Source organism: Procambarus clarkii, chromosome 37 (genome assembly GCF_040958095.1).
Source record: "Procambarus clarkii isolate CNS0578487 chromosome 37, FALCON_Pclarkii_2.0, whole genome shotgun sequence".
NCBI classification, from domain to species: domain Eukaryota; kingdom Metazoa; phylum Arthropoda; class Malacostraca; order Decapoda; family Cambaridae; genus Procambarus; species Procambarus clarkii.
This window is the reverse complement of record NC_091186.1, coordinates 35,689,639-35,701,868: the sequence shown is the minus strand read 5'-3', so window position 1 is coordinate 35,701,868 and position 12,230 is coordinate 35,689,639. Positions and strand designations below refer to the sequence as shown.

The following is a 12,230-nucleotide window of genomic DNA, read 5'->3' as shown; positions in this document are numbered from 1 at the left end:
AAAGTTGTATTTGTCTCTAATGTGTTCTGAAAAGATGCATGTGTTATTTTCTTTTGTTGGTGATAAGGAATCCCTTTACATTTACATAAATGTTCTTTATCAAGGGTTAGGAGAGAATAAGTTTTAGGCTTGAGTGCAATTAATTCAGTTATAATTTTCTGCTTTACTTCTGACTTGAGGAGTCCTAGTTCACCTTTGCGAGTAGCAGAATACATGGGATGATCTTTGTCAAAATTACTGAAATCCATTTAATCTACTAGAGGAGCTTTTGTCATTTCTTGGAAAGCATCTTTACAGGTCAGAGTAAATATGAATGAGTCTGTATCCGTATAAATTAGTCTAGCTCTCTCCCCATAATGGGCTTTAACTACATTATACCAGAACTCATATAAACGCCTCTTGGCTATCTGCAAGATCTGATATCCCATGTAAGAAGGAGTGGTAACTTTAAGGATGTCTTTCATTACTGTACAGAGAACCCTATCTGGACCTAAAGAGACAGCTCGTTTATACAAAGGGTTTCTTGCATGAGTTAAGAATGAATGTTTTGTCGTTACTAGATGGTGAGTATTAGCATATCTAGATATATTTGTCATTGATTTCCCGTACAGACTGTTACTTATGAGTTTAAAAGCTTTTTCTTTAACTTTACAGGTGGTATTGGCTCGTTCTCGAATGTTGGTTGAAATAAAATCTTTTAAATAGGGAGCCTGTTTAAATTCATAGATTGTTTTTACTCGTTCAACTTCTAGCCCTAGTTTTAATAGCAATTGCAGGAAATCAAGGCTTACTAAGTAATTGTTTTGGGGCAAGTGAGATGCAATTAACTTAGTATTTTTAGGTGGGAGTTTACGTTTTTCATCATTAAGGGTTTTCTTACTGTACTCTGACAAAAACTCCTCAGTTATATTAGTATGAGATAGTACAAGGGGCAGATCATCAGTATACCTAGCTACCTCGGGAGATACATGTTTTGTATCGCATAAAATCGAATAACCTTTGTCTTGATCACAGGGGATATGTTGTAACCCTTGCCCTAATAAGGTATCCCGCTCAAGGTCAGTTAATTGTCTAATCCCTCCCTGGGGAAGTACCTCAGCCATGCACGCTGCATATAGGCTGTTGAAGTCGAGGTACAAAATGTGAGTATCGTCATCAGAGCTAGGGTTAGATGTAGTGTGCTCGTTAACAGCCTGTGTAAATTGTCTTATGGAAGATGTGAACCCCCCTCTAAGATTCCTTCTCAACAAATCATATACATTCTGATCATACACATAGTCAAGTACAACTTTTGATTTAAATAAGAACGCGTCCCAAGCGTAACTAGTAAGTGATACATAGAAAACAATATCTAGTTCATAAATTTCTTTCAGTGATGTTCGCCAAAGTGTAAATATATCAACTAGCATTCCTACATCAACTTTTAAATATAACATGAGGTAATCCTTGATGTTTGTACAGTTCCCTAAATTAAATACTTTAAGAGCATTGTTATAATCTTCTTCAGACAGTGGAGCGTCATGTAAAACATTGTAAAACTTATCTCGCGACGGGAGCTGAGGTTCGTCTAACACGTCCATGGAAGAAATATAATCATAACATAGGCTTTGTTTACCTTTAATTAACAGAGCTTTAGCTTCATCGGATACGCCATTTAGTATGTGTTCAGTGTATTTGGTGGGTTTCTTACTGGCAACGTGCTCGCTTGCTAAGGTTCCTAATGACCCATTAAGGAGAGCTAGGCTATCTAGGAATTTAAGTTTACCTATGATGACTTGCATAAATTTCAATCCTTCCTTGGTTAGAATTTCTACATCGCGGTGAGGATTTTTGGACAGTTCTTTAAGTATAATTCCAAGATCATAGGCAGCATTATGGGAAAATGTGGTCAAGTATCTACGAGCATTTTTACATTGTAAATTGCAACGAGCACAATAAGCACCTAAGTAATTATTTTCCTGAATAGCATGATTATGATGTCTATGTTTATCTTTCTTATTCTTGAAAGTTTGATGACACAATTGACACGTATTTTGTCTTTGAAACATTCTTTCCTGTTCTCTAGACAAGTTCTTAGGGAAGTTGGGGAGCTGAGCATGAATAGCTTTCCATGAGGCTTCTAGCTTTGTAATAAAATGATTAACCGCGTCTGGGCCTACGTATGAATACGTTTCTACGACATTGAATTCCCTGTCTAAAATCATGTAAGCATAAGCAATTGCTTTATGCTTACATTCCACCATGCCTCTAGGATTTTGACGGTCTAATAGACATTCAAAATCGTAATAGGCGGTGTGAGTTGGGCTATACGTCCTACCGTAATTTTTAAAACTGATTTTATCACTAGGATTATAGAACGAAAATACTTGGGATACAGTGCATGACTCTTCGTGAGCCTGAATTTCATCTAAGGGAGCATGCAAAAGGCAAATTTTGCAGAATTTATGAGTGTCAGGAATCCTTCCAGAGTGGTGGTTAATACTCTTTACAAATTTATCAAAGTCCTTGATCAGACAAAGATGCTTGCCTTCTAATAACAACAAAGGAACTTTATCGGCATACTTTTCCTGGCTTTTCCTAGCTAAACTAAGATAGTATCTGTTACTTTCATGAGTTACTGTATAAATATAAATAGAAATTTTGTTAAGCTTCTCTATTTTCTTAAGGTTATCAAATGATACGGGGAATCTGATTTCATCTGCCCATACTACGAATCTTTTACACCATCGAAGGCTTTTGTAATGATGTCTAACGTTTTTTATAGTCCTGCCCAATGCTAAGTTTTTATACGCTGCAATGCACTGCAACAAACACTCATCTCCTTCACTTTCAGGATTAAATACTGATTCTTTACCCTTTAATTTTGCAGGATATGGTACGTAAGATCCAAGGTGCATAGGGTGGCGAATATATGAAAAATTAATGGCAAAGCCTGACATGGAATGAATTCCTACACTTGAGGATTGGACATTTTTTAGGCATTCGTCAATTTTAGCAGCCATTTCGTCAACCCAGGAATTTACGAGAACTTCCACCTCTTCCTGTGTAACAGTCTGAGTTTCGCCTCTAATTGAAAATACTTCGTCTAATATTTCATATTGATCCTCGCCATGATTAAGTTTTTGCAAAATTAGGCTTACGTCCGGGTAAATGTGAAATGAGGGAGGGAATTCTTCCTGTATTTGTCTGAACTGATTGTCTATATATTCTATAAAAAATTCCCTATACCTATTTATATATAAGCTGGGGTCAGCGTCTAAATGTCCGGGAATGGAGAAAGAATGTCTCGAGAATGATCCTTCGAAATGGCGTATGACTTCTAACACTCGCGGAACAACGTTATCTAAGTTAAGTACCTCTGGGGAATCTGGAGCGTTGACTTCTTCATCTGATATGTCATGAACAGGGGGTTGATTGTCTTCTTCTTCATCTGAGGATGCCTGCAGGTTGCCGTCTGGTGCATCTTCTTCTAGCTCCTGGGACAGCTGGGGTTGACTGCGAACAGGCGTGCTCCACTCAGAGGGTTGGGTTGAATCCAGGGGCGATTCTGTAATATAATATTAGCAATGAATAAACATTAAGAGGAAAGCAAATTTGAAAACATTAAGAGGATTTGAAAACCTTAATAGGAAAACAATGTTTGTAACTTTAAGAGGAAAATATCGTGTAAATAAGACGATTTATTATTAAGAGGAAAAACAAAAAGTCTAAATAAGAGGAAAAACTGAATTACAGATAAATAATAATATTACTTACGAGCTGGGATGTTGATTCCACCAAGTATGAGATTCTCTTGATCACGAATAGGAACTCCTGTAATGGAAACATTTTTCTGTATGAGCACATATTACTTATTTATACACTTGCTTAAAAAAATATATAATTATTAGCTTTTTAAATTACGAAAATTATTGTGAAAACGTACGGTTATTTATGATGCGACGGCGTTTGGGTGGAGGTTCAATGACGTTTCTGGCTTCGGTGGGAGGTTCCTGGTTAACGGACCAACGACAGTACGGGCAGGAAGTAGAACCATGAACTGAAATAAGAATAATATATATAAATTGACTGTCTGTATGTATGTATGTATGTTTCGGATATATATTTTCTTTGAAAGTTTATTGAATGTGCGAGAAAAAGCGGTACTTACGATTTGCACAATAGAGTTGTCCACAGCTGGTACAGGTTACGTCAAAATGTCCAGGCGGTGTGGACCCGTTGCATCCTATACAGTACAGTCTGCATTCTTGAAGAGCGTTGATAGACATCTCACCTAGGCATGTTAAACACCGTGTTTGACACACATGCCTGATTTCGTTGTTGAGAGGAGACAGACACAGGGGACACACTGACATGATGATATGACTAGGCTGGGGGAACCTTGTGAACAGGATGAAGGTTGAATGTTGACTGAGAGTGTAGGCCTCTAAGACTTTGACCTTAGGCGATCTGAGGGGGCCCCTGAATGAGCGTAATAACGATAGTGTGCCCCTGAGTGAGCGTTTGGCTGTTTTATTAATAGCGAGAATGATTGGCGAATACTGGGAATAAATTCTTTTATTATAAATTGCGTAAACTAAGAATTAGATGACTAAATAAATTATAAATAAATAAATAAGTTTTATTAACGCCTAATGTATATATATAAATTATTACGATGGCGAACGCTGACAATGACTGGTAGATGTAAGGGCAGGTAATCAGGCGATGTTTGCCTCAGGCAGATAGCCTGGAGCAGGTAGCTGGTGCCAGCTTAGATAGTCTCGGAGACAGTTTTCAGTAATAAAGGTTACATTGAGATGCTTCGGTTGATTTGTATAAAACTAACTGGTTAATGAAAAAAGGAACAAAACATTACGATGTCAGAAAAATAGGAAGAAAGAATAATATGAAGAGGAGAGAGAGAGAGGGTGGAGGGACGGTCCAGATATTATGGAGAAGATAAGATAAGATAAGATAAGAGGCGACCTACACGAAGCGTCTGGCTGGCTGGCATAAGGTAAATAAAGGTGACGCGAGAGATTGCGAGGTAAGGCGGGGAGGGAGGGGGTGTGAGGTACAAGCGGGGGATGCAGGGGGAAGGAAAACCCTGGCTCCCACAGAAGATTTTTTCCCTTTGGACCTGAAAACCATGGCTCACACAGACGAATTTTGTAAGTTGAAAACAGGTAAAATATGTCAGTAGAGTTCTCCTGGAAATGTTGACTCTTAAATGCGAATTTGAATTTCTCCCATAAGACCTTTAACAAACTCGTATGACATTATTTTAGTTATATGAACTCTTAACAAACTTCTATAATCTCTGAAATTACTCACTCATAAGAAATCCTTAATCCCAAATCTGTACCTCCCCAAATTCACCTGAAAACCCTGGCCCGCACAGGGGATATTTGACCTGAAAAAAAAGGAGCCGCTGGCGCTTACCCCTTACTACTAACGAGGCAGGACTACTGTAGCCCATGTAGTTAACCAGGCAGGACTACTGTAGCCCATGTAGTTAACCAGGCAGGACTACTGTAGCCCATGTAGTTAACCAGGCATGACTACTGTAGCCCATGTAGTTAACCAGGCAGGACTACTGTAGCCCATGTAGTTAACCAGGCAGGACTACTGTAGCCCACGTAGTTAACCAGGCAGGACTACTGTAGCCCATGTAGTTAACCAGGCAGGACTACTGTAGCCCACGTAGGGAACCAGGCAGGACTACTGTAGCCCATGTAGTTAACCAGGCAGGACTACTGTAGCTCACGTAGTTAACCAGGCAGGACTACTGTAGCCCACGTAGGGAACCAGGCAGGACTACTGTAGCCCATGTAGTTAACCAGGCAGGACTACTGTAGCCCATGTAGTTAACCAGGCAGGACTACTGTAGCCCACGTAGTTAACCAGGCAGGACTACTGTAGCCCACGTAGGGAACCAGGCAGGACTACTGTAGCCCATGTAGTTAACCAGGCAGGACTACTGTAGCCCACGTAGTTAACCAGGCAGGACTACTGTAGCCCACGTAGTTAACCAGGCAGGACTACTGTAGCCCACGTAGGGAACCAGGCAGGACTACTGTAGCCCATGTAGTTAACCAGGCAGGACTACTGTAGCCCATGTAGTTAACCAGGCAGGACTACTGTAGCCCACGTAGTTAACCAGGCAGGACTACTGTAGCCCACGTAGTTAACCAGGCAGGACTACTGTAGCCCATGTAGTTAACCAGACAGGGCTACTGTAGCCCACGTAGTTAACCAGGCAGGACTACTGTAGCCCATGTAGTTAAATTGGCAGGACTACTGTAGCCCATGTAGTTAACCAGGCAGGACTACTGTAGCCAGTTAGTTAACTAGGCAGGACTACTGTAGCCCACGTAGTTAACCAGACAGGACTACTGTAGCCAGTAGTTAACGAGGCAGGACTACTGTAGCCCACGTAGTTAACCAGGCAGGACTACTGTAGCCCATGTAGTTAACCAGGCAGGACTACTGTAGCCCACGTAGTTAACCAGGCAGGACTACTGTAGCCAGTAGTTAACCAGGCAGGACTACTGTAGCCAGTAGTTAACCAGGCAGGACTACTGTAGCCTACCAATGACTACATTGTATTCCGGTTTAAAGTTGCTTACTTTTGTTGAATCCAATTTGTCTAAAAGTCATAATACAGTTACAGGTGCTAGTGTGGCCAGCCCCACTGGCTTTGTTCACTGTATATGTGGCCGTTTTCACCGTCACTGTCGCTTTGTTCATCGTCATTGGCCTTGTTAACTGTATATGTGACTTTGGCTGGCTTTGTTCTTCATCGATCTGGCCTTGTTCACCGTGAATGTCAACCTGTTCACCTTAACTGTGGCTTTGTTCATCGTCACACCGGCAGTGTTAACTATCACCGTGGCTTTGTTCAGTATAACTCTGCGTTCTTCACCGTTGCTATTTTGTTCGCAGTCTCAGAACTTATTTTATTGTTTATTTAAATAACTGTTGTTCCATACATGCACCAAAGCCACACAGACGTGTTAATTATTAAAAGCATTACATTTGCACGTAAGGATATAAAAAACTCATAAGTTTTATTTAAATGAATATAGTACTGATTCTAGTAGTGCCGAGTCGAACCATCGAAAGCTTGTGTTGGGTCAAAGAGATTCCCTTCTGAATCAAGCCTAAAGCACCGTCAAGAGTACTCTTGAAGCTTATTGGGTCATCTCTCCTGAATCTCTGAAGAATTTCGTCAGATACTTGATGAGTCTCGATGTACTAGGAGCTCACGATCCCTAGAGCTTTAAGGTAATAATCTTGAGATGATTTCAGGGCTTTATAGTGTCCCCGCAGCCCGGTCCTCGACCAGGCCTCCACCCCCAGGAAGCAGCCCGTGACAGCTGACTAACACCCAGGTACCTATTTTACTGCTAGGTAACAGGGGCATATGGTGAAAGAAACTCTGCCCATTGTTTCTCGCCGGCGCCCGGGATTGAACCCGGGACCACAGGATCACAAGTCCAGCGTGCTGTCCGCTCGGTCGACCGGCTCCCCTAATAGTCCATGCATGCAGTCAAGGTTGGATAAACTGTGGTCAAGGGGCAGACGTGTTGGACACGGAGTTGTAACATGGAGATGACTGGTTCAAAGACTTTGTTTAAACTTGTATCTTTTGATGAAGAATGATATCGACACACTATCGGATATGATATCAGATATCCAACCCCAACCCACATACACTAAATGGTGTTGTTAATAATGAACTAAAAAAAGTTCACTTATGGATGTCAACCAACAAACTAACACTTAACATAGAAAAGACCTACTACATCCTATTCGGAAGCAAATCTACAAATGCAATTCAGCTTCAGATTGACAATGTAAACATTAGCAATAAAAATGATGGAAAGTTTCTTGGCATATTCCTAGACAAGAGACTCAACTTCAGTACCCACATACAACACATAACTAAGAAAGTCTCTAAAACAGTTGGTATACTCTCCAAAATCAGATATTATGTTCCTAACTCTGCTCTCATCTCTCTATATTATGCACTAATCTATCCCTATCTCAACTATGGTATCTGTGCATGGGGTTCAACCACTGCAAACCACCTCAAGTCCAGCATCACCCAGCAAAAATCTGCTATCAGAATAATATCAAATTCTGCTTTCAGACAACACACAGCGCCCTTGTTTAACTCCCTAAACATGCTAAACATCACCTCACTCCACAAATTCTCTTGTGTCAACTACATTTACAAAACCCTGTTCTTAAATGCAAATCCTTGTCTGAAACTCTTCCTGGACAGATGTAATAGGACCCATAGTCACCACACTAGAAATAAATATCTCTTTGATATCCCCAGAGTTAAACTTAATCTGTGTAAACACTCTATGCAAATAAAGGGACCCAGTTTATGGAACTCACTCCCTACTGAATTGAAAAGCTGTCCAACTTTTACATCATTCAAAATCAATACTAAAAAGTACCTAATTTCATCTTCATAGTTTTTCACTTTTTGCCTTATAATTGCACTGTATCAATTGCTACCCAATCTCCCAACCTTTATGTTCCCAATTTGAACATCTTTACCATTGTGATCATTGCTGTTTTCTTATATGTGCTGCCAATCTGTTGTATGGGGTTTATAAATCTTGTTTATCTGTATCTTTTGCTACCCAGTCTCCCAATCTTTATGTACCCAATCTGAACATCTTTACCATTGTGATCATTGCTGTCTTATATGTGCTGTCAATCTGCTGTTTGGTGTCTATTAACCTTGTTTAAATTACTAATCAAGCTGTCAATGTAATTAATCAGAGCTTTAATATAACAATGTGCTTTATTATACCTACTTATCTCTCTCATCTCATTTTTCTCTTGTAAGGTATCTTTATCATTTATCAATTCTGACTGAAATTACCTACTTAAAATTATCTGCTAGATTAAGGACCTGCCCGAAACGCTGTGCGTACTAGTGGCTTTACAAGAATGTAAATACTGTACTATCCAATGTATTCTCACTAACCCAATGTACCTTCTTGTATATATATAAATAAATAAATAAATAAATAAATAAATAAATAAATAAATAAATAAATAAATAAATAAATAAACTGGCAGCTGATGGCCAGTGTCTGCGACCGTGTGCTGAAGGATTTCCCAGAAATAATATATATATGTATATATATATATATATATATATATATATATATATATATATATATATATATATATATATATATATATATATATATATATATATATATATATAACTGAAAACTCACACCCCAGAAGTGACTCGAACCCATACTCCCAGGAGCAACGCAACTGGTATGTACAAGACGCCTTAATCCACTTGACCATCACGACCGGACATAATGAGGTGATAGCCGAGGCTATTTGAACCACCCCACTGCCGGCACTCGGATAGTAATCTTGGGCATAGCATTTTACCAAATCACCTCATTCTTTGAGGCACACGTGAGGAACACAAATGCGAACAAGCCAGAATGGTCCCCAGGACAATATGCAACTGAAAACTCACACCCCAGAAGTGACTCGAACCCATACTCCCAGGAGCAACGCAACTGGTATGTACAAGACGCCTTAATCCACTTGACCATCACGACCGGACATAATGAGGTGATAGCCGAGGCTATTTGAACCACCCCACTGCCGGCACTCGGATAGTAATCTTGGGCATAGCATTTTACCAAATCACCTCATTCTTTGAGGCACACGTGAGGAACACAAATGCGAACAAGCCAGAATGGTCCCCAGGACAATATGCAACTGAAAACTCACACCCCAGAAGTGACTCGAACCCATACTCCCAGGAGCAACGCAACTGGTACGTACAAGACGCCTTAATCCACTTGACCATCACCACCGGACATAATGAGGTGATAGCCGAGGCTATTTGAACCACCCCACCGCCGGCACTCGGATAGTAATCTTGGGCATAGCATTTTACCAAATCACCTCATTCTTTGGGGCACACGTGAGGAACACAAATGCGAACAAGCCTGAATGGTCCCCAGGACAATATGCAACTGAAAACTCACACCCCAGAAGTGACTCGAACCCATACTCCCAGGAGCAACGCAACTGGTATGTACAAGACGCCTTAATCCACTTGACCATCACGACCGACATAATGAGGTAATAGCCGAGGCTATTTGAACCACCCCACCGCCGGCACTCGGATAGTAATCTTGGGCATAGCATTTTACCAAATCACCTCATTCTTTGGGGCACACGTGAGGAACACAAATGCGAACAAGCCTGAATGGTCCCCAGGACAATATGCAACTGAAAACTCACACCCCAGAAGTGACTCGAACCCATACTCCCAGGAGCAACGCAACTGGTATGTACAAGACGCCTTAATCCACTTGACCATCACGACCGGACATAATGAGGTGATAGCCGAGGCTATTTGAACCACCCCACCGCCGGCACTCAGATAGTAATCTTGGGCATAGCATTTTACCAAATCACCTCATTCTTTGGGGCACACGGGAGGAACACAAATGCGAACAAGCCTGAATGGTCCCCAGGACAATATGCAACTGAAAACTCACACCCCAGAAGTGACTCGAACCCATACTCCCGGGAGCAACGCAACTGGTATGTACAAGACGCCTTAATCCACTTGACCATCACGACCGGACATAATGAGGTGATAGCCGATGCTATTTGAACCACCCCACCGCCGGCACTCGGATAGTAATCTTGGGCATAGCATTTTACCAAATCACCTCATTCTTTGGGGCACACGTGAGGAACACAAATGCGAACAAGCCTGAATGGTCCCCAGGACAATATGTAACTGAAAACTCACACCCCAGAAGTGACTCGAACCCATACTCCCAGGAGCAACGCAACTGGTATGTACAAGACGCCTTAATCCACTTGACCATCACGACCGGACATAATGAGGTGATAGCCGAGGCTATTTGAACCACCCCACCGCCGGCACTCGGATAGTAATCTTGGGCATAGCATTTTACCAAATCACCTCATTCTTTGGGGCACACGTGAGGAACACAAATGCGAACAAGCCTGAATGGTCCCCAGGACAATATGCAACTGAAAACTCACACCCCAGAAGTGACTCGAACCCATACTCCCAGGAGCAACGCAACTGGTATGTACAAGACGCCTTAATCCACTTAACCATCACCACCGGACATAATGAGGTGATAGCCGAGGCTATTTGAACCACCCCACCGCCGGCACTCGGATAGTAATCTTGGGCATAGCATTTTACCAAATCACCTCATTCTTTGGGGCACACATCAGGAACATAAATGCGAACAAACCTGAATGGTCCCCAGGACAATATGCAACTGAAAATATACAAATGGCCAATATGCAAATGGCTTGTTCGCATTTGTGTTCCTCACGTGTGCCCCAAAGAATGAGGTGATTTGGTAAAATGCTATGCCCAAGATTACTATCCGAGTGCCGGCGGTGGGGTGGTTCAAATAGCCTCGGCTATCACCTCATTATGTCCGGTCGTGATGGTCAAGTGGATTAAGGCGTCTTGTACATACCAGTTGCGTTGCTCCTGGGAGTATGGGTTCGAGTCACTTCTGGGGTGTGAGTTTTCAGTTGCATATTGTCCTGGGGACCATTCAGGCTTGTTCGCATATATATATATATATATATATATATATATATATATATATATATATATATATATATATATATATATATATAGGTATGCTATATATAATGTAGCCTAAATCACACATTATCTTAGATTCGCGGAGTGGAGATGCACTCCTCTCGTGGGACCCTGTGAAGCTTTCTTCCTGTAGGACCACGTGAAGCTGTCTTGCAGTGGCTTCACCCGGGATACAGAGAGTGGAGGCGCGTTCTCTCTCAGTGGGGGTTCAATAGGCCAGTTCTTTCCCTTTTAACGAGAGCCAATATTCGTAATTTTAGTCTTATTAACGTTGGTTACCCTTAGATCCCTTTCCCAGGGAAAACAATTTAGTACAGATGACGCGCGTCACTTTACATATTATAAATGTATTATAACACATTTTAATTGTTAATTATTATTAATATATTTGATGCAGTATTACTCTTCTCTAAGCTTGATATTATTATTTCGGTCCGTTCTGGACCATTCTCAAGTCCACAATCGACTTGAGAATGGTCCAGGACGGACCCTTCACGTTCTAGTGTGTGGTCTGGTCAACATAGGAAGACAATGGACTTGAGAATGGTCCAGGACGGACCCTTCACCTTCT

General features: G+C 41.2%; 1 protein-coding gene and 1 long non-coding RNA gene across 3 annotated transcripts in view; one reads left to right on the top strand and one right to left on the bottom strand.

Moving 5' to 3' along the window:
* Nucleotides 1-12,230, top strand: part of LOC138372105 (peptidyl-prolyl cis-trans isomerase-like) — a 461,493-nt gene that overhangs the window by 315,692 nt on the left and 133,571 nt on the right. The gene's annotated exons all lie outside the window — the stretch shown is intronic.
* LOC138371975 (uncharacterized) lies at nt 3,757-4,260 on the bottom strand. The gene is made up of 3 exons (XR_011230602.1): nt 4,151-4,260; nt 3,926-4,039; nt 3,757-3,813 (listed from the first exon to the last, which is right to left on the bottom strand). It is a non-coding gene; the product is annotated as an uncharacterized lncRNA (long non-coding RNA).